Source organism: Canis lupus, chromosome 2 (assembly GCF_003254725.2).
Source record: "Canis lupus dingo isolate Sandy chromosome 2, ASM325472v2, whole genome shotgun sequence".
Lineage (NCBI taxonomy): Eukaryota > Metazoa > Chordata > Mammalia > Carnivora > Canidae > Canis > Canis lupus.
In genome coordinates, this window is record NC_064244.1 from 38163055 (window position 1) to 38187563 (window position 24509).

Sequence of the window (24509 nt, forward strand, 5' to 3'; positions counted from 1 at the left end):
TCTCATGGGGAACATAGAGAATCTTTACCCTTTCTTCTTCAGAAATAAGTTGCATTTTAAAAAATTATCTTTGAAATTAAGGCTATATTGTCTTATAATTTGTTAAGACTACTATGGGTTCCTATTTTTCCTTTTAGTCCTATCACCTACATAAATATACTTTAGGAAAATGATTATTTCACTTTGTCAGCTGAAATATATTTGTGTATTTACCTCCAGCCAGGAATTCCTGAGCACTTACAGTAATTTTCATATATAGTCTTCACAACAACTTTGTGGTTTGTCAGTATTATTTGCCTTCTACAGCAAGTCACTTAGCTAAATAATTTGATGTTATGTCACCCACAGGCAAATGCATAGAATTCCATGGGAATTGTCTGTGGGCTTTATGTGCTGCAAGTTCTGCTTCTTTCCAGACTGTGAGCCTCTTAAAGGCAGGTCTATGCTTATTGATCACAATATCCCAATAATTAATAAAGCATCTGCCATGCAATCGGCACAAATGTCTATTTCATTAAGTTGAACTATAAATTTCAAAAATATCAATTTGAATCCTATCTTATAAATGTTTAAATCAGTGAATTCAATTTGATTCTTCAGTCTTATCAGTGTTCAGCTATTATCAGTGTTGAGATACATACTATTTGATCTCCATCTTACTTTTTTGTTCCCTGGAATATTTTGGAACACTTTGAAATCCTAAACAAACAAACAAACAAAAACACATTTATTGGGGGGTATTTTGGAATAAGTCAATATTTTGGGGTATTTGGGATATTTTTGCAAGCCTCAGGTCATACAGGATTGTAGCTTCTTTTGACATGCCACTTTCATATATTTGCTCTTGCTAAGTCCTTTGTAGAATTGGAATATATTACAATTATGACCTGAGAAAGGAAATAAATTTACCTAAAGGTTTCCCTAGAGGGATTGTAGGCATTGATATCCCCCCACCCCCGTCACCGCCCAATCATTGTCCTTTCACCAAAAGTTTTCATAAGGCAATGAAAAAGACTATTATCATAAAAAATAACTTCATTAGAATAGAAAATATATATCTCTAGCCCCTTGGTAGGGCAGCCAAATAAAAAAGGAATTAACTACTTTTTAAAAATTTATGTCCTGTAGATATCATAATAATTCTGATTCTGTTTTCTACTTTTGAAGTAGATAGTATTTTTTAACCACATGGTTTCCCTAACCAACATGCATGGGATATAATGGTAGGCAAGTCCATTTGGAGTAACCACAATCTGATCTCTTACTGATATTTTAGAGTCATGGACATAAATTCCTTTGGATTAATATTGATGACTCCTATCAGAATACATTATAACATTTTTTTCCTTTTAATTAAGGCAAGTATCACTCCATAGATTGTGTTTTCATTCATTCATCAGTTTTTTAATTAAAACCTACACTGTGTCAGGTAGTCTTCTAGGTATTGAAGACAGCAGAAAGAAAGAACTTTGTCCTCAAGAAGCCTGTAGCTTAGTGGATACACAACATGTTATAATGCAGAATGACAGTTGATGCAATGTAGCTACTTACAGGATGGATAAGAATATAAGAAAGATGTCTCTAAGTTTGGACAAGGTAAAAGAAAGCTTCACAGACAGTAGGTTTTAAGACACAAAAGTTAAGAAAACTCATTCATTTGCTCAGAGGCATACAGAAGCTGAGGGTCTTTGAAGATCAGTGCAAGAATTTGCTAACAATGAAATGTAAGGAAAAACAATGAGTTTAGAAAACCAGGCAGTGGCTGAATCATGGAAAACCCAGATATCTTCCAAAGGGATTTGTGTTTAATCCTGTGAGCAACAGGAAACAGCTGCAGAATCTTGAGCACAGGAATGACATAATTAGATGTGAGTGCTCAATGCCACATTTCAGAGAAATGACAATTGTGCTGGTGACAGTAAGTCAATCCTAGCTCAGTTCTAGCAATCTATGAGGCTAAATATCCAGGGCTCCCTGGTTCTGTGTCTCAGATTCTGTAACCAGCACTAGACTGAAAAAAAAAAATCCTATCTAGAAATAAGCAAGGTTGTCACTGTAGCTGTTACACAATATTGTAGGTGGTAGTTCTTTTGGCCTTCCGTTAGCACATTCTCCTTAGACTGTCATGCAATGTGATTCAGCTACTCTCCCTGAGCCTCAGTTCATGAAGTATAGATGCCTACAAATAATATATTCCACAGAACAGTGCTGACATGTGAAGATAAAGAAGTAGAGAGCTAATTCTCATCTTGGTCTGTCCAAAATCATGATTATTGTTTGCTTTAAAGATGACTATCAAAAAAAAAAAAAGATGACTATCATCTGACCTACCTCCCCAGGGGGGTAGGTCAGATGTGAAGCACTAACAATAATTTAAGGAAATATAACACTCCACATGTCAAAAGAACACAGAAAATTACACTTGAGAATGTAATGATATATGCATAGTTTTATTGGTACCCATGAATTGGTACCCAATTTCAAACTGAGTTGCAAAGGTCATTTTCTATATGTTCTCTTTTTTTAAGAAAACTTTTTATTTTGAAATAATTTCAGACTAATAAGAAGTTGGAAAAAAGTAGTACAGAAAGTTCCTATGAACTTTTCCCCTAGGTTCCTCTAATGATACCTATCGTAATTATAATACTTCATCAAAACCAGAAAAGTGACATGGGTACAGCACTACAAACTGAATTTTGGATCATATTTATATTTCTTTAGGGTTTCAATCACCAAAATTCACCCACATTCTTTCCCAATTCTTCAAATGCTTCCTTATCCTTTCTGCTTTAAACCCTTACACATGCTGTTCCATCTGCCTTGGGCACTTGTTCCTGTTTCAACAACTCAACTCCCACATATATTGAATTAATTTTCTAATTTAGATATCTGCATCCTCTTTCAGTTCCAGTTCATATATCATTTCCTAAGGGAAGCTTGCCCAGAGCCCCCCCACACCCCAATTGGGTGTATCTGCCTGCTCTGTACCCGGTGTTCTTCTTGCCATTTATTATAATTAAAAACAAATAATTCCTTGATTAGTTCCATGGCAATATATGAAGTTTGTGAATTTCACAAGTCAACTAGACTGGGTAATGAATGCCCAGGTAGCTGTTAAAACATTCTTGGGTGCATGTGTGAGACAACCATGGATGTCTCTGGAAGACATTAGCATTTGAAATTGGTAAACTAAGTTAAGAAGCCCATCCTCCCAGTATGGGTGGGCATCATCCAATTCACTGAAAGCCCCAGTAGAACAAATAGTAGGAGGAAGGGTGATTATGCTTTTTCTGCTTGAATAGAGACATCCGTCTTTTTGTGCCCTTAGACATTGGTGCTCCTGGCTCTTGGGCTTTTGGACTTGGACTTATACCATTAGCTACCCTGGTTCTTGGAGTTCAGGCCCAGGCTGAATTATGTCACTGACTTTTCTGGTTCCTCAGCTGCACATGGCAGATTATGGAACTTCTCAGCCTCCATAAATATGTAAGTCAACTCCTTATAATAAATTTTGTTATCTATCTATCTATCTATCTATCTATCTATCTATCTATCTATCTATATCTAGCTCCCCTTGGTTCTGTTACTCTACAGAAACTTGATTAGTACACAGATGGAAAAATCATGTGTTATTTTAGGGTCTTTTAGACACTTCTTCATAAAAGAATACAATGTTTTCTTACTCTCTAAGTAAAGAAAGGTAGGGTGCTCCTGGTGCTTACTGATTTCAAGCCAGCTCTCCCTTGAAAAATCTGTGAATGACATTGGAACACAACTAGATGAACTACAGAGGTTGGCTCATAGTGTTTAACACCATTGGTAAAGGAAATGTTTCATTACTCTTTGACCTGGGAGTCCCTTAAATGCAAAGGAATTTCTCTGTATTCAACATTTAGAAATTCTGTAGCATTACTGGAGAACATGGAATAAATGCACATGTAAGAATGTTTGTTCTCATTCAATTTTTGCTGATGAAGTAAAGAGAAGGCAAGTGAATGAAATTAGCGAATGCATTATTCATTCTTGTATTCACCCATCCATCTGTATTCAACAAATCCTGTTATAGCAGAAGTTTTGGTATATGTGCTCCAAGGAATATATGAATAAAGTTAAACTCATGGCCAAAGAGAGCTTACAACAGAGAAAGAATATAAAAAATCATGTGGAGTGATGGAAAGGTGAGTAGAATCGAGAACACTAGGAATTTAAAAGTACACATTAGAAGTTCTCATCACATACATAAATTTATAACTATGTATGGCGATGGATATTAACAAGATTTCTTGTGACGATTATTTCCAAATATGTACAAACATTGAATCAGTATATTGTATATCTGAAACTAATATACCTGCTATAAGTCAAATATACCTAAATTGAAAAAATAAAATAAAATCAACAAAAAGAGCAACTTAGGGATACAGATTGGTTGCCATGGGCAATGGTAGTCATGGCATGGGTGAAGAGGGTTAAAAGGTACAAACTCATAGCTATGGATAAGGCCTGGAGACATAATGTATGGCAGGATGACTCAAGAAAAAGGATGTAACTGTGTGGTGACAGATGTTAACTTTACTAATGGTGTTATTTTCACAATATATACAAATATCACTATGTTGTACACCTGAAACATAATGTTGCATGTCAATTATATCTAAATTTTTACAAGGGGAATAAGAGGACAAAAAAATACACGTTTGGGAGTTAGACATGACTTTTCTCATATCTTGACTCTGCTGCTGTCATTTTAATCCAAACTCTCTGATCCTTATTCTCCTCTTTTAAGTGAATTTAATGATATAATTTAACTGTGGGGTTCTGAGGGTCCAATAAAATTGGGAATATAAAGTTGTTTTAGTGGTTCTAGGCATACTGCATGCATCTAATGCTATCTTTTGTTATTATTTCTTCTGAGTCTTAGTTCTGTCAAACTTTTTCTACAAACAGCCTTACAACACTAGTTCATTACTATTACAGTTTTCCCTAAAATATTCTTAGTTGCTTCAACAAAAATAAAAACTTGTGATCTTATACAAATGACAAACGAGAACTACAGAGCTGTATTGAGGAGAGATACTGGGTCCAGGCAATTGTATTCACTTTTTTTTTTTTTTACACTAGCTCAAAGTGAGTGTAATTTAAATTCATACCACAACAGTATGACAAATTATACAAATTATAGACCCTTCAGGGTCACTTATGAAGAGTTGAAACTGAGAATGTTAAATTTGCAATGATGCCAAGGATCTGTTTGTACATAATTACATATAACTCTAGCAAGCAAGTGATAAATGCCAGTCAAGGGGACTGATCAGGTGTGCAGGAAATCAGAGGAGGGAAAGATTGTGTTTTCAGAAGCTGTTCAAGGCTGCAGCAAGAATATCTTTCCCATGAAGCACATATTTCTCTCTTAGCATTTGATAACTGAACTCAATTATAGAAGAATGGGTTTGAGTTCTCAGAATTGTATGAAATGGAAACTTGTCAAGTAAAGGTTGTTTGTCTGTTTCTGGTGGCCCTAGAGAGGAAACCTCTCTAAGAAGCTGATTAGAATAGTAAACGGCCATCACTGATTACTAGCAAAACACTAATAATGAAAGTTAGCATGTTCTGGATACTTTCTGCCACACTTTTGTCTCCTAGACTTTTGCATTTCACAATCCAGTACAACTAAAAATAAATTAATGAGTCTTCCCAACAGAGCATTACCAAGATTTTAATTTTATCACAGAAATGCATAATTTGTTGAAGCTACAATTACTATTGGTATCATTAAAAAAAACAGGAAGAACGTAATCTGTATACATAAAACTAAATTGTTCTTTATATGTCTTCTAATGCATTGCACACAACCAAGCTTCCAGATTTTCAGAACATGAAGAGTGTACGTCTAGAACAATCTGATTTCAAGTATAAGCTGGGTGTCATACACGAAATTTATGTTGGGAGTTATGGGGGTGCCCCACAAAAAAACCAGACACCTCCAGAGCAGATGAAACTGAGCCTACAGGAGACAACTTCCTGATAGCGCATAGGGAAACACAGGCAATGCATACCAAGATTGTCACATGCTCTGTTACAAACAGAGGAAACAGTGCTTATTTAAATGGGAGCCCAGATTGAAGCCAGAAGGGCAGATGTTCTAAATTACAGGCCTTGATTACAATCTTGCTTTTTCTCCGGGTATGTAGCCTGCTGCAAGCTGAGTTGTAGTGGCTTTTTATTTAGTCAGTGGTGGTTAAAGATTTTCTCAAGTATTGCAAGGGAGGATGGCTGCTATCCAAATAAAGGACAATCTTTATTAAACCACCAAATTTGAGTTTTGAAAATTCTGCTACTTTGACTTCATTTTTCTCATTATGTTGAGGACCAATGAAAACTTCTGAAACACTCTGTACTGGTCCTTGGAGGGAACTGAAAAACCAGAGAGCTCTTCAGAACTCCAGATGCCTAGAACCCAATCTTCAAGGGGTCTAACTGAAATAGTCATGAAAGGCAGCTATGCTTCAGGATTTCTAATACATCCTCCTAATGAATATACAGTGCAACCAGCGTTGAGAACCTGAGGTCTACAGCTACTGGAACATTTCTCTCCCCCTGTCATTGTTTTTGTCTAGAAACTGTCCACTGCAGAAAGCTGTGTCTTAAATTAGTGCACATAGATGCTTCCTTGCACAAGTAGCATGGATATTTAGAGCCAGATCATCTTAGGCTTGAAGAATGTACTACAAAATAAATTCAGCAGTGTCTTTCTTGTTTGCCGGACTATTTACTGAGGCAAGAGAGAATTTTCTATGGGGCAGTGGGAGCTCCACTTCCAACATTATGTGAGTAGATGTCTCATTATTATCCAAAGGGTTAAAATATATCCCAAATGACTAATGGCCATACTCCCTTCAAAGCCAGCAGCTGGAAAAGATTTAAGAGGCAGCCAAGGCCTAATGTTTGCAGTAATTTAGAGCTCCCCATTTGAAAACAGGACATCAATGGCCGCAGTGTGAATTTTCTAAAAGAATAACAGAAAAAAAACCTTAACATCTGGCATGTTTTTCAGAAGCCATAAAATGGAAACATCATTACCAGAAAATATGATGGAGCTTGGCAGGTAAAGAGAGTGTAAAAAAACAAACAAACAAACAAACAAACAAAAAACCTGAAACAGAGAAAATAGAATAGGAAATGAGTCAGTATATTCTGTAAATTGGTGATGATGATGATGATGATGATGTTGATGATGATGGTAGTGGTGGTGATATTCTTTTAAATTTAGTATTGATGTATAATTGACACACAATGTTATATTATCTTCAGGTGTACAGCATATTGATTTAATAATTCTATACAGTACTCAGTGCTCACCACCATAAGTATAGTCACCATCTGTCACCAGACAATATTATTACAGTGTTGCTGACTACATTCCCTAAGCTGTACTTTCCATGTTTATGACTTATTCTGTTACTGAAATTCTGTATCTCTTAATCCCTTTTACACATTTTACTCATTCTCCCCACCCCCTCCTCTCTGGCAACCATCAGCTTATTCTCCATATTTAAGAGTCTGTTCTTTTGTTTTGTCTTTTTCTTGTTGCTGTTATTTGTTTTTTAGACTCCACCTGTAAGTGAAATCATTGGATATATATATATATATATATATACACATCTGTCTGACTTATTTCACTTAACATAATACCCTCTAGGTCCATCCATGTTGTCATGGATGGCAAGGTTTCATTTTTATAAGGCGCAGTAATATTCTATTATATATATTCATATATTCTATATGTATATATATGCATATTCTATATATATTCATAAGTGACTGTGTATATATACACATACACACACATATATAAATATATAGAGAAATATATGGTGTATCTTCTTTATTCATTTATGAATGGATACTTGGGCTGCTTCTATGTCTTGGCTATTGTAAATAATGCTGCATATGTTCATTGCAGGTGCACGTATCATTTCAAAATAGTATTTTGTCTTATTTGAGTAAGTACTCAGTAGTGGAATTACTGACTCATTAAGTATTCACGTTTTAAATTTTAAAGAAAGCTTTATACTATTCTCCATAGTGGCTGCACCAGTTTGCATTCCTATCAATAGTGTGTAAGAGTTCACTTCTCCCACATCCCTGCCAACACTTGTTATTTCTTGTGTTTTTGATCCTGGCCACTCTGACAGGTGTGGGTGATATCTCACTGTAGTTAGATTTGCATTTATCTGATGACAAGTGATGTTGAATATCTTGTCCTGTGTCTGTTGGCCATCTATATGTCTCCCCTGGAAAAATATCTATTCAAGTCCTTTGTCCATTTTCTAATCAGATTGGGATTTTGTTTTGTGTTGTATAAGTTCTTTATATACTTTGGATATTAACCCCTTATGAGGTACATTATTTGCAAATATCTTCTTCCATTCTATAGATTGCCTTTTCCTTTTGTTGTTTCCCTTTCTTGTGCAACAGCTTATTATTTTTGCATAGTCCCAATAGTTTATTTTTGCTTTTGTTTCTCTTGCTTGAGCAGAACTACCTAGAAAAATGCTGCTAAAGCTGATGTTCAAGAGATTACTTCCTATGTTTCCTTTTAGGAGTTATATGGTTACAAGTCTCACGGTTAGGTCTTTGATCCATTCTGGGTTTATTTTTGTATATTGTGCAGGAGAGTGGTCCCGGTTTGTGCTTTTGCATGTAGCTGTCCAGTTTTCCCACCACCATCTACTGAAGAGACTCTCTTTGTCCTATTATATATTCTTCCCTCCTTTATCATACACGAATTAACCAGACAGATGTGGGTCTATTCCATTGACCTGCATGTCTATTTCTGTGCCAGTATTATTTTGATTCCTCTAGTTTTGTAATGTATCTTGAAATCTGGGACTATGATACCTCCAGCTTTGTCCCTTCTTTCTCAAGATTGTTTTGGCTCTTTGAGGTCTTGTTGATTCCATAAAAAAATTGGGATTAGTTGTTCTAGTTTCTGTGGGAAGAAAATGAATGATATTGGTATTTTGATAGGGCTTGCATTGAATCTTATGATTGATTTGGGTAGTATGAACATTTTAACAATGTTAATTCTTCCCATCTATGAAAGTGATATATTTTTTCCTTTTGTTTGTGTCATCTTCAATCCTTCATCAGTGGTTTATAGTTTTCAGAGTACAGGCATTTCACCTCCTTTGTCAAATTTATCCCTAGGCATTTTATTCTTTGTGGTGCAATTATAAATGGGATTGTTTTCTTAATTTATCTTATTGCCACTTCATTATTTGTATACAGAAATGTGACATATATCTGTATATTCATTTTATATCCTGAAACTTTGCTAAATTCGCCTGTTAGTTCTAACACTTTTTTTTTTTAAATCTTAGGGTTTTTTTAAACATATATATCATATCACATCATCTACAAATAGTGACAGTCTAACTTCTTCCTTATCAATTTGAATGCCTTTTATTTCCCTTTTTTTGTCAGCTTGCCCTGACTAGGACTTCCAGTACTATGTTGAATAAAAATGGTGAGAATGGACATCCTTGTCTTGTTTCTGATCTGAGAGCGAAACTTTCAATTTTTCACCATTGTATAGGATGGTAGTTGTGGGTTTTTCATATATGGGCTTTATTATTAAGATTTGCTTTCTCTAAACCCACTTGATCAAGAGTTTTTATCATGAGAGGATATTGCGTTTCACTAAATGATTTTTCTGTTTCTGTTGAGATGATCATATGGTTTCTATTCTTTCTATTGTTAATGTGATGTGACATCTTGATTGATTTGTGAATTCCTGAAATAAATCTCACTTGATTGTGGTGAATGATCCTTTTCATGCATTGTTGAATTAGGTTTGCTAATATTTTGTTGAGGATTTTGCATCTTTATTCATCAGGGGTATTGGCCTATGGTTTTCTTTTTTTGTAGTATCTTTGCCTATTTTCACTGTCAGGTTAATCTTAGTGTCATAGAGTGAATTTGAAAGTTTCCTTCCTTTCCCACTTATTGGGATAGTTTGAAAGAAATAAGTATTAACTCTTTTTTAAACATTTGGTAGAATTCACCAGTAAACCCACCTGTTCCTGGACTTTTGTTTGCTGAGTGTTTTGATTTCTCATTCAGATTTTCTTACTAGTAATAGATCTGTTCAAATATTGTATTTATTCCTGATTTGATGATTATATTAAAATGGTGATAAAGTCACTATTTGTGAAATCCTATGGTATACCAGGTATTTACTTTTCTTCACTCATTCCTGGGTATAGGAATGCAGCAGGGAATAAAAATAATATAAGTGCCTGACTTCATAATGCTTATATTCCTATTTGGAAAATTCCTAATTATATTCAATTTTTGTGAAATAGCTGCCAAGTAAGAATTGATCACCCCAATTTTACAGGAATTTAAAGCTTGAGAAGGCTGTTAACATACGCTAATTCATTAATACCTGTCATGTTGATGAATCAGGACATATCAGAGGAATTATTAAGTGTAACTTAAGACAAATATCATACCTCTTTATTATAAATGGAAAAGGGAGAGAGGATACAGACTTCCTCACATGTAAGATCATTTGCTTGATGACCAGAAGACCTAGATTCAGAAGTTCTCTTGGCCATTATTACATGTTGCCATCTAGAGCAGATTCTTTCCTTTTCTGAGTTTAAGTGTACTGAACTTTGAGAACCACTGGACTGGAGATCAAATATAATGATTAAAAAGTTAAGAGTCATACAAACATGGATTTGATCTAAGCTCCATCACTCACTAGCTCCTTGAGTATTGGAAAGTCACTGAACCACTGGGAACCTCTATTTCCTGAACCACCAAATGGAAGCAAAAATACTATCTTTCCTATTGGTCTGCTATGAATGAGATAACACATGTAATATACACAAGAAAATGTTTGGCGTTTAAGTGATTATTTTCAATATTATTACTTTTGTTTTTGTTTTTACGATTTATTTATTTATTCATGATAGACAGAGAGAGAGAGATAGAGAGAGAGAGAGACGGGCAGAGGGAGAAGTAGGCTCCATGCCTGGAGCCTGACACAGGACTTGATCCCGGGACCCGAGGATTGCACCCTGGGCTAAAGGCAGGCGCTAAACCGCTGAGCCACCCAGGGATCCCCTACTTTTGTGATCTTAAACATTGTAACACTGGTATTTTAAGATTCTTTCATGTTTGAAGATGACATCAAGGATGCTGACCAGTCTAAAACAATGCCCAGGTTCCCTTTTTAACAACCTAAGTGCAGACTGTCAGATTGCAGCCACAAACTGTTCCGTTGCAAGATGTAGTACGCATTATTATAAACAGATGTAGCATTTGCATCCACAGCATCAGCAAGCCGTGTCTGTCTGCATCAGAGCAGTCTGCTCAAATCATGAGCTCTATTTGCTTGCAAATTTGCTTTATAGTAAAATGGAACCTTGGATGTAAATCCAGACATGTATTAGGCTGGTGATGATAAATGAACAAAAGGAGAAGAGCATCAATCCAGTCAGCAGATAGAAACTGAAGGAAAAATGCCATTTGACATGCGTGGATGTGGCATTCTCCTCTCCTCCTCTACCATTCCGTTGTACCCCTCCCTGCACTCTGCAGGCAGCAAGATCCAAAATAAAACTCCAGGTTCTGCACAAAAGATGTTAAGCCACTAGAGAATGGGAAGAGATGAATGGTGACCTGCCAACCACGAGTAATTGAAAGGTGGGTTTAATGTGGTATCAATCCACCTGCCCCCAATAAAAGAGTCAAGTTGAAGTTTAAGTCCAGAAAAGGTGAATTCTCCATGGTATTTTATTTTCTGAGCAAGTCTAATTACAGTAGCTCAGTACACTCCCAAATTTTAGAGATGATATACTGCAGTGACTAAGATCTCCCTTCTTGGACTCAGCCAAACATTGAATCTCAACTTTGCCATTTACAAGCAGGGTGATCTTGGGCGAGTTTCTTAATAATTCTAAGTCTCGTTTTTTTTTTTCCTCCCTCAGTTTTGATGACGTCCTCTGTACATCTGTGGGCTGCACGTGAAACTGTACCAAGTCAACATGTGGACTTACTAATTCACAAGGCTACGAAGTCCCGTGATAGATGGTAGCTTCAGGCCTGGCTGCCTTCGAAGCCCACACAGTAGCTTCAGGACCTGAGTTCTGCCATGATAGTGTTCAGCCCAACCCCCAAGAATGGGCAAGATGATGGAGCACACCCACATCTCCAAAACTCCCACCGCAGCAGGCCCCGTGGTCCTATGCTTTCCTCTGATTGGTTCAGGCTGTCCAGAGCCGGTCCAATCATGGCACACGGCTGCAAGCTGGTGCACTGATTGACTTGCTCTTACATCACATGATCACCCCAGAGGTGGCAGGTGGTGCCACCAGGGACCAGGGTCCCAGAGTGAGGGATAGGTCAATGCATACTAGAAGTCAGCGCTGTTGCAGTAAGGCAAGCAATGCATAGACAATCCAACTCTTTCTTTTCCCTTTTTTTTTTCCCCCTTTCCACTCAGTTCTTTTGTTTGCATGCATGTGTAGTCCCTGGCTTCAAGGGATTACTGAACTCCAGGTCAGTTTTTCATAAAATATGGCTAGTGGACAACTTAAATAAGAATTTTCCATAGTGCTGTTAAAATGGAGTCGAACCTGAAAATTATGCCCAGACGTCTGCATTTTTAATGAGTTCCCTCTGCAATTTTTAAAATTACTAAAAGTTTGAGAATCATTGAAATAGATAACGAAGATAATTTCTCCCATAATAAAGCATTGATTTAGTATACTACATTTCACTGTCACTTCATTATGCCTGTCTGTAAAATAGAGACAATAATATATGACCTCAGCTACCTCAAAGAGCTCTTTGAGGACCAATAATTTCATTTAGTGTTGAATTTTTTTCGGCTCCTTAGAAATAGTGGTAAAATGAATTTTATTAATTTGGCATGCTAATGATAATAGGGTGATCTCTTAAATATACAAGTAATACATGTCATATTTTTAAGATTATGGTATTGAGTTGATAAAACCTCTCTGTGTCTGAGTTGACTCATCTATAGAGAGGAAAAAATCTCTACCAGATTTTATTGAGAAGTAAAATAATTAATTCACATAAAATCCTTAGGATTTTGGCCCATAGTAATCGCTCAGTTGCTCAATTGATAGTTACTCCTACTAGGCTTTTACTGTGTATTTTCTCACTTAATCCTCATAAATCCTGGTAAGTATTTATTACTAAGCCTGTTTACAAATGAGAGACCCAGGGCTCAGAGAGGTTAATTCACTTGTTCAAGATCACAGAGCTCCTATGATAATTAAGTCAAAATAAAATTGAAATTCATAAGTGTTCAGGGGATGCCTTGTATAAACTATCCACTGATAATTCATTATTTCTGAGTGAATTATATGTATTATAATTTAATTATGTGAAAGGGCCAATTAATAAAGTGGTTAGTGGTTAGCATAATGATGCTACTATTACTGTCCATCCTGCCAGACTAAGAAAACAATACTGAAACTTCTGATACATAATTTTGACAGGATATCAATGAGAATTATTTTGCTGAAGACTTAGCTCTCTAGTTAGGGAGTGAAAGTTACCTAAATTGTTCTTCAGGACTAATTTATACAAAGGAAAATTAAGCTCAATATGTTGTTTATTTTTTGCCAGGGAGTTTGTTTATTCTCAGTTTTATTTTTCATCAAGATTTATTTGTAGGCTGTTTCCATTTTTTATCAAACCAAAATTACTGGCACGACTATATTTTAAAATATAAGAAATGTGAGCACTTGATAAGCTTGAGAGAGCATCTATTCTTAATAATAGGGTTTTTTTTTTGTCTGCCTGCCACTCTCCATCTTGACTCTGTGTGCTCAAATAATCAAGGATTCCATCTTAATATAACTTCTCACCTTTATCCATGCTGGTCTCCTCATAGTCCTCTACACAAGTTCACTTCACCTATAAACTTGCTCATGCTGTTCCTCCTCCTGCACTCATAGCTCAACCCTTCCTTCCTGGCTCCCCTCAGGTCTGACCTTCTGTAGGATGCTTTCCTTAACTGCTCCACCCTAAAGTGATCATTCTTCTATTAGCTTTCACTTTCACTTCTTTATAGCTTGTGGTTCTCCTGAGAAATTGCTTGGAATTTAGCTGGAAGACACTGTGCATTGGGTGAATAAACAGGCTGTTTCCTTTGAATTACATGCTAGGAATCTCAGAACAACTCTCAGGGCTGCCCAGAGCAAGGGTAAAGCCTTCACAGGAAGCATTTTTGTCTGAGCCTCGTCTCTGGCTGTTTCACATCTACATGTTTTCCCTTCACACACACACACACACACACACACACACAAACTCACACACATGTCCCTTTCTTAATCACACTGTTCTAATCTATGTTTCATTTTTGTATTCTTGTAATTTAATAGGTCTCCTTAGGTATTTTTTTCTAAAGTGGGTGCAAATTGAAATACAAATGAACAGCTACAAGATAGATGTCATAAGTTTTTGCGTTGCAAGTGACAAAATGTAACCCACCTTAAGCCGGCTTAACTGACATAAAATTGGTTGGTTCATCTAGAAAAAAAATCTGGGGGCTTTCATTGAAACTTGATCTAGAATCTCAGATTTTATCACCCAAAGCTTAGCTACTTTGTAAATCATTGTTCTCTGCCTCCTGTAACATGGGCTTTCTTCTCAGACCTCACCATAATGGCGTCTGGAGGTTCTAAACTCTCTCCTCAGGGAACCATACATCCCAAGCATACAAACCACTAAATTCATAGGAAGGAGGAAGGTTTCTTATGATTGTTTCTATAGGCTTTCCACTTAAGAAATAAATGTGTCTTATTTCAACCTTATTTCATTGGTTCAAATTGGAACATACGTCTTTCTTTGAGCAAATCATTTACAGCCAGAAGTATAGGAAGCCTTGCAGTCATTGTTTTAAAGAGATCGTATTTAAAGTTGGGGAAAGGTGACTTTAAAAAGGAATTTGGGGTACTGTTAGGAAGTTGGAGTTAGAAGCCTGGGGGCAAAAAAAACTTGACTGATATTCTCTGCATAAGAACTTTTGGAGTTTTTTCCATAATTGTTTTAATCATGTGTAGGTGATAGTAGGTCCTCTGCAAGGTGATGGCAGGATTCTTAAGTATGGGGGTAGTCTTGGACTTTTCTCATAGGTTTCACAGTAGCCACACATGGCTAGTACCCAGCTGGCCTTTGGTGTAATTTATATGGTAGTTCACTTGTGCAGCGGGGCTTTACACTACATCTCATCACCACCAAAAGAGAGCTGGAAGAAAGGCCCTCAGGGATTAGTTTGTGCAGTGAAGGAACAGGCCCAATATGATGGTGACTACTCAAGGGACTTCAGTACTTGGCAGTTTGGGGCTGAGATTGGATAATTCATTAGAGCTAAGATGGAAGATAAGCAGTGTCCTTGTACTTTGTTATAATTGCACTAGGAATATTTTCTATTTTATATATATAAATAAATAACATTTTTCTTATATTTATATTTATATCTAGAACAAAGAAATCAGGGATAGGTTATAGAACAACTGAGATGAGAACTGAAATAGGACATCTTCCTGCTTTCCCAGCACAAATATCCTACAAAGCATGAGTAACAGGTTATGTTGCCAGATATAGCACTTACAAATATAGCACCCCCAGTTGCATTTGAATTTCAGATAAACCACAAATTAATGTTTTTAATACAAGTGTGGTCCATGCAATATTTATAGCAGTGATACTAGCAATATGAAATCAGGCAGTTTAGTCAAGACTGTCACGGAGTTTTGATATATCTAACTTGCATGATGCCTAGCAGCTTTCATAATACTTCAGTGTTTGTGGGAATCAAATGTGGGATGGATTCCTGCTTCCATTGTTTACAGGCTATGTTATCTTTTGTAAATTTCTTCAGTTCTTTGAGCTATAGCTTTATTATCCCCAAAATAGAGGGGGAAAAATGCTCCTACCTTGCAGAGTGATTGTGAGGATTAAGTGCCATGCAATATATAAAAGTTTAATTGACGGCCTGGCATATAGTCAGCTCACAGGAAGTAATAGGCATAAAGTATGAAGGTGTGTATTTGCAGTTGCTCATACAAACCTTTTAAATTCTGTATAGTAATTCGTTTCTCCTCCTGTACAATGTGGGAACAAAAAGATATCGATGGTTAATGAGGAAACCTTTGACTAGTGCTGGTTAGGCATCCTACAAGTATTTAGTTAGGCTCGCTTAGAACACAGCAAGCATGACGGGATGCTGGTAATAGGGGTAAAAGTGCACTCTGCTCATGAAGCTTTGGTTCATGGAGGATGTGTAATGGTGGAGAGACTATATAAAAAGACAGGCCATGCCTGTGGAATTTAAAGATTTCAGGCAGAGGATGAGTTCACATAAACCTTCACAGATGATCTGTCTCCAAATAAAATGATATCTTTTGAGAGAGTATTTTCTCTTCAGTGGCTTTCACCACACATGGCATATATAGGTATTCGATAAATGTTTGCTCAAACAGAAGTAGTATTAGATAAGAATGGTTTTCCACCCCTTGGTAGGAAGGGGAAAGATTGTGTAGCTTCCAAAGCAAGTAGAAATCTATAGAATTGGCATCTATTTCCTATCAAAAGGCTGACCATGTAATTTTTCATCCAAACTAGGACCCTTTAGAAGAGCAAAAAAGAATGCTAATAATAATTGGACAGAAATAGTTGGTGTTGTAGTGGAGCTTTCACAGGCAAAGAAGGATATCTGTTCACCCTACTACAAACATTATCTGGTAGCCAGTGGCTAAAAAATGTGGAGTTCCAGGTAAAAATTTGTATTCTCTCTTCAGACAAATACATAATTCTGATTTGAACAGAAAATGTGGTTTCCCAGGCATATTTTTCACCATGGTCTAAGCCATGTCCACCATGCGTAGAATTAATATTTAATTGCCTATTTTTTTTTCTGGTTGACAGTCACTGAAACATCTTCAGATAATGCACTGGGACTACAACATATAATCTTAAGCCATCACTTCTGGAAACAGCCTAGAGGTCATATGGTTTCATTGTTCCTAAGAGTATAGTAGGCAAGAGGGAAGCAGCTGGGATAGAATGGAAGATCACTTGACTTTATCAAAAAATGTTTTTCAATATTTGTCAATTATACCTTTAAAAAACTCGGGGGAAAAAGACCACATATAAATCCTAATTCTCTGATACAGGTGCCAAACTATGGCCTGAGAGACAAATGCAACCCAACACCTATAATTGTAAATAAAATCTTATTGGAACACATTAATTCATCTATGGATTATAGATGGTTACTTTCTAATTACAACGGTATAATTGAGTAGTTGAGAGATAATGTATTTACTACAAAGCCTAAAATATTTACTATCTGACCTTTTACACTAAAAATATGTAACCCCCTGCCATAATCTAATTAAAGTGGTATGTTTTCTCTAGCTTGTTGTTCTCTAATTCCTCCCTCTCCTCTAGTCATAGAATAGCCACTAGTCATAGAATGCCATGCACCAAATAGAAGCCTAAGAGCCCTGCTTGTGTGGGTTTGCTAAATTGCTCCAAATCCCTGAAAGGGTAGAGGTATGCATGGTGGTTACAGTGTAGACTCTAGAAGCTGACTGTGTGCTTTGCATCCCAATTCTATCAACAGCCAGTTCCAAGAACCTTATCTAGTTATTTAATCTGTCCACATCTTCATTGATTTTCATCTTCAACATCTAATAAGTATATTCTCTAATTAGTCTATACTTCACAGCTGAGAAAATTGACTCCCTGAGATTAAGTTTCAGAGCTCACGCTGGACCTCAAAGCAGCCTGTCTTCAGAGCATAAGCTCTTAAACAATGTTATATGTCAATGTAGAGCTAAAATAATATACTAGACATTAAACGCCACTTCAAAGTATAACAAACACAGTGCTGATATGAGTAGCACACTGTGGTTATTCCTTCATAATTATTATTATTCTACACTCTACAATTAGGGAAGTCCCACATCTTGGGATTGATTCCAAACCAAATTAACTCATGATCTTGGGTCATTGTTCACTGTTGCTCAATATAAAGTATTGATGACAATAATGATAATTAGAGCGACTTGCTTTTAGATCATATTCTTTCCTGTCGACCTAATTTGGTTATGTAATTTTCAAGTTGGTTTGCTATCTGCATCTCTGTTGCACTGCCATGAGCCTGTTCCTTGCCTGACTTGGATTTATTTCACTAGTATAAAAAATAATCTTACTTGTATTGCTTTAAATTAGCTTTGCACAGTGTTTGGATAACACTAATTGGAACAATTATTTATAATAAGGGTGGTTGTGGAGAAGCCACTGAATTTGTTTACCTGTTGGAGAATAATTATGTCATTTACATTCCCTTAGACCACAATTTGAGAATAATATGTGTCTTGGTTTTAATGATACCCTCTTTTTACTAAATAGATCTTGGTATTTGGGGCAGGGAATTGTAGTTTACACTGGAACTAAATCATTAGACACTTTGATCAATCACTTTCCCCCTGGGTGACTAAGAGTAGCTTTCTTTAATTGCAATATGCTAGCACACCTGAGGTGGAGGCTGCATGTTGCTTGCCTTCTGCCAGCAGTCATCACTGAAATTAAAAATGGAAATAAAAAAAAAAAATGGAAAAGGACCATACCTTGCCTAATCGTTTCATCCATTCTCTTGTTAAGATGTTTCTGGAGGCCAGTCTTCTGTTTCTTCCAGAATAAAGGAAACTACCAATTCAGTGGGAAAATAAACCTGTTGAACATATGAAAACGTGGAGCAAGTTGAGTAAATTCTATAGTTTTCAAGTTATCATTTTGGGTCATGTAACTATAACTCAAGATTGAATCACTGTTATGAAAATACTTTTTTAAATAGAAAAGCATGTACACTATTACTAAAAATCAGTTTTTCAGCTGGACTTCAAACTTGCATGTCTTAGATTTAGTAAAATATACACGAGTGTGCAAATATATGCTTCTCTGTTCTTGCATATCTGTCTCTTCTTTGAAGCCTCAGCCTCTCTGAAATTTTACTTCTTTGTCCTTAATTCAGTAACATAGCTCTGCTTAGAATTCCTCTCCCTACACAAGGATCAGGAAAATGTTTCTAAGAAGTTATCTAGGGTACTCAGAGGGCTCATTTTATGTATTTACCTTATTTTAAGGAATTCCTGATAAGCAATATTTTAGAACAGTCATTTCATATATGTTGTCTACTTTTTCTAGAACAGTCATTTCATATATGTTGTCTACTCTTTCTAGTTGTGATAGTGGAAAGATTTAAAAATAAAACAAAGTTCAATATCCCTCATAAATATACATGCAGAAATAGTTAAAATATTAGCAAATCAAATTCATCACTCTGTGCAAAAAATATTACATCATGGCCAAGAAAAATTGTCCCAAGAATGCAAGGCTGGTTTAATATACAAAAGTCACTCAGTGTAATTGACCATATTAGAGGGATAACAGAAACTTTTGATAAGATTTAAAGCTCTTTTATTATGAAAAAAGTTCTCAGCTAATCAGGAACTTAAAGGACTTCTACAATCTGATAAAGGATAACTCAAAAAAAATTTAATACTATACTTAATGGTGAAAGCACGGAAGGCTGCCAATACTCTTTACTTCTATCCAAACTTTATTGGGTGTCCCAAACAAAACAGTAAGGCAAGAAAATTATATATGTATATGTATAATCTATAATAGCTATATAAGTATTAATATACATTAATTAAAATATATATAATTAGATAGATAGATAGATAGATAGATAGATAGATAGATAGATAGAGGGATTGTGATCTTGGCTGAGTGTAGACTTAGTGATACATGATTAATGCACTTAGAGACAGTAAAGTGAAGAGAAAAATGCAGAGAGAAACAAAATGAGAGAGCATTTTAAAGAATCCCTGTAGTTGTAGGATATGAGCAGACTATAAAACTAGGGTGACCCTTGCCTCTTCTTCTTGTTTCAAACATATAACTAATTATAGCACTGTCCTGGCAATACCAATTTTTTAAACAAACTAATTTGATTACTTTTCTCTATCCCCATTGCAATCTCCCCATTTGGAATTTCCATTTTCTTTGCCTTGATAATTGTAACAACAGGCTTTAGTATGATGCCATTTCTCTTTAAGTAAATCCAAACACCTCTGTAACTTTTAGAGCTCTTTAGAACTTGATCTTAGTATATGTGCTGCTGAAGCGAGCACTGGAACTTGATCTTATTCCTACGCTCATCCCATATCTCTTGCCCCTTTGATGCTAACACATTATTCTCTACTCATTCTTAGTTCCTTCATAATGCTCAGCACTCTAAAGCGTGCTTCCCTTCAAATCCCATCAACCAGTTTACCTTCCAATTTTATCCTGATCAGTGTGGTATCAACTTAATGTCACTTCCTCAGAGACACCATCTCTAATCTCTCAAGTATGGGACGGGCTTTCCTATCCTGTGTTCTCATAACATTCTGTAGACTTCCCTTCTTCATCAAAGGTATTTTTCACACCATGATTTGTTGTTTCATTGCTATTTTCTGCACTCACTTCCTATGAAAACAGTCATTCTCTTTCTTCTTCAGCACAGTACTTGGCACAGAGAATATACTAATTAAATGTTAAATGTTGAGCAGATGAGCAGGAAGAGAAATTAGTGAAGGAGTGTTTGGGAAAATGGACCTTAAATCAGTAAAGTAAAAGAAATGGCCCTTTAGAAAATTTGTATTTGTGATGTTCATTAAAAATATATAAATTGTTTTTCCATGCTTTTTTTTCTTTTTAAAAAAGATTTTATTGATTGATGATTGATTGATTGATTGGTTGATTTGAAAGAGAATGGGAGAGTGTGCAAGAGGGAGAGGGAGAAGCAGACTTCCTGCTGAGTGGGTAGCCTGAATTGGGGCTCAGTCCTAAGACCCTGGGATCATGACCTGAGCTGAAAGCAAACACTTAGCCAACTGACCCACTCAGGCACTCCTCCATGCTGCTTTTTTGAGTTGCAGAATGTTTTCATCCTATGAAGTGGTTAGTGTTTACTATCTCCAATGTACAAATTCTAGAAATAGTTTCTTTTTTTTTCACTTTGTAAGATGTTATTTTATTTTGCTTACACAAATATACTAGAAAATAGTTTCTGAAAGTGTAGTATATAAACTTTTTGAATTAGGAAAAAATATTTGAGATACAGTGTTGCCTATTTATGATTTTTAAAAAAATTTTTATTGGAGTTAAGTTTGCCAACATATAGCATAACACCCAGTGCTCATCCCGGCAAGTGCCCCCCAGAGCGCATCACCCAGTCACCCCAACCCCCCGCCCACCTCCACTTCCACTACCCCCTTGTTCATTTCCCAGAGTTAGGTGTCTCCAATGTTTGTCACCGTCACTGATATTTTCACTCCTTTCCCTTTATTCCCTTTCACTATTTTGTATATTCCCCAAATGAATGAGACCATATAATGTTTGTCCTTTTCCGATTGACTTATTTCACTCAGCATAATACCCTCCAGGTCCATCCACGTCGAAGCAAATGGTGGGTATTTGTTGTTTCTAATGGCTGAGGAATATTCCATTGTATACATAGACCACATCTTTATCCATTCATCTTTCGATGGACACCGAGGCTCCTTCCACAGTTTGGCTATTGTGGACATTGCTGCTATAAACATTGGGGTGCAGGTGTCCCGGCGTTTCATTGCATCTGGATCTTTGGGGTAAATCCTGCTGGGTCGTAGAGCAGATCTATTTTTAAGTCTTTGAGGAACCTCCACACAGTTTTCAGAGTGTCTGTATCAGTTCACATTCCCACCAATAGTAGAACAGGGTTCCCCTTTCTCCACATCCTCTCCAACATTTGTTGTTTCCTGTTTTGTTAATTTTCACCATTCTCACTGGTGTGAGGTGGGATCTCATTGTGGTTTTGATTTGTATTTCCCTGATGGCAAGTGATGCAGAGCATTTTCTCATGTGCTTGTTGGTCATGCATATATCTTCCTCTGTGAGATTTCTGTTCATGTCTTTTGCCCATTTCATGATTGGATTGTTTGTTTCTTTGCTGTTGGGTTTAATAAGTTTTTATAGATCCTGGGTACTAGCCCTTTATCTGATAGGTCATTTGCAAATATCTTCTCCCATTCTGTAGGTTGTCTTTTATTTTGGGGATGTCTCTTTTGATGTACAGAAGCTTTTTATCTTGATGAAGTCCCAATAATTCATTTTTGTTTTTGTTTCTGTTGCCTTCATGGATGTATCTTGTAAGAAGCTGCTGTGGCCAAGTTCAAAAAGGGTGTTGGCTGTGTTCTCCTCTAGGATTTTGATGGAATCTTGTCTCCCATTTAGATCTTTCATCCATTTTGAGTTTATCTTTGTGTATGGTGTAAGAAAATGGTCCAGTTTCATTCTTCTGCACTTGGCTGTCCAATTTTCCCAGCACCATTTATTGAAGAGACTGTCTTTTCTCCAGTGGATAGTCTTTCCTGCTTTGTCGAATATTAGTTGACCATAAAGTTGAGGGTCAACTTCTGGATTCTCTATTCTGTTCCACTGATCTATGTGTCTATTTTTGTGTCAGTACCACACTGTCTTGATGACCACAGCTTTGTAGTACAACGTGAAATCTGGCATTGTGATGCCTCCAGCTCTGGTTTACTTTTTCAATATTCCCCTGGGTATTCAGGGTCTTTTCTGATTCCATACAAATCTTAAGATGATTTATTACAACTCTCTGAAGAGAGTCCATGGTATTCTGATAGGGATTGCATTAAATGTGTACATTTCCCTGGGCAGCATTGACATTTTCACAATATTAATTCTTCCAATCCATGAGCATGTAATATTTTTCCATCTCTTTGTGTCTTCCTCAATTTCTTTCAGAAGTGTTCTGTAATTTTTAGGGTATAGATCCTTTCCCTCTTTGGTTAGGTGTATTTCTAGGTCTCTTAGGCTTTTGGGTGTAATTGTAAATGGGATTGACTCCTTAATTTCTCTTTCTTCAGTCTCAGTGTATAGAAATGCCGCTGATTTCTGGGCATTGATTTTGTATCCTGCCACACTGCCGAGTTGCTGTATGAGTTCTAGCAATCTTGGGGTGGAGTCTTTTGGGTTTTCTATGTACAGTATCATGTCATCAGCGAAGAGGGAGAATTTGACTTCTTTTTTGCCAATTTGAATGCCTTTTATTTCTTTTTGTTGTCTGATTGCTGAGGCTAGGACTTCCAGTACTATGTTGAATAGCAGTGGTGAGAATGGACATCCCTGTCTTGTTCCTGATCTTAGGGGAAAGACTCCCCATGTTTCCCCATTGAGAATGATATTGCTGTGGGCTTTTGTAGATGGCTTTTAAGATGCTGAGGAATATTCCCTCTATTGGTACACTCTGAAGAGTTTTGATCAGGAATGGATGCTGTATTTTGTCAAATGCTTCCTCTGCATCTATTGAGAGGATCATATGGTTCTTGTTTTTTCTCTTGCTGATATGATGAATCACATTGATTGCTTTACGAGTGTTGAACCAGCCTTGCATCCCAGGGATAAATCCCACTTGGTCATGGTGAATAATCTTCTTAATGTATTGTTGGATCCTATTGGCTAGTATCTTGCTGAGAATTTTTGCATCTGTGTTCATCAGGGATATTGGTCTATAATTCTCCTTTTTGGTGGGGTCTTTGTCTGGTTTTGGAATTAAGGTGATGCTGGCCTCATAGAATGAGTTTGGAAGTACTCCATCTCTTTCTATCTTTCTGAACAGCTTTAGTAGAATAGGTATAGTTTCTTCTTTAAACGTTTGATAGCATTCCCCTGGGAAGCCATCTGACCCTGGACTTTTGTGTCTTGGGAGGTTTTTGATGACTGCTTCAATTTCCTCCCTGGTTATGGGCCTGTTCAGGTTTTCTATTTCTTCCTGTTCCAGTTTGGTAGTTTGTGGTTTTCCGTAAATGCGTCCATTTCTTCTCGATTGCCTAATTTATTGACATATAGCTGCTCATAATAAGTTTTTAAAATCATTTGTATTTCCTTGGTATTGGTGGTGATCTCTCCTTTCTCATTCATGATTTTATTAATTTGAGTCTTTTCTCTCTTCTTTTTAATAAGGCTGGCTAATGGTTTATCTATCTTATTAATTCTTTCAAAGAACCAACTCCTGGTTTTGTTGATCTGTTCCACAGTTCTTCTGGTCTCTATTTCATTGAGTTCTCCTTGAATCTTTGTTAATTCTCTTTTTCTGCTGGATGTAGGTTCTATTTGCTGTATTTTCTCTAGCTCATTTAGGTGCAAGGTTAGCTTTTGTATTTGAGTTCTTTCCAGTTTTTGAATGGATGCTTGTATTACAATGTATTTCCCTCTTAGGACAGCTTTTGCTGTATCCCAAAGATTTTGAACGGTTGTATCTTCATTCTCATTAATTTCCACGAATCTTTTTAATTCTTCTCTAATTTCCTGGTTGACCCTTTCATCTTTTAGCAGGATGG

General features: G+C 36.4%; 1 long non-coding RNA gene across 1 annotated transcript in view; it reads right to left on the reverse strand.

The window, feature by feature from the left end:
- Positions 1 to 24509, reverse strand: part of LOC112658803 (uncharacterized) — a 43436-nt gene that overhangs the window by 13248 nt on the left and 5679 nt on the right. Inside the window, exon 3 of the long non-coding RNA XR_003135977.3 lies at positions 18687 to 18790. This is a non-coding gene — a long non-coding RNA (uncharacterized LOC112658803). The remainder of the gene's footprint in view (positions 1 to 18686; positions 18791 to 24509) is intronic.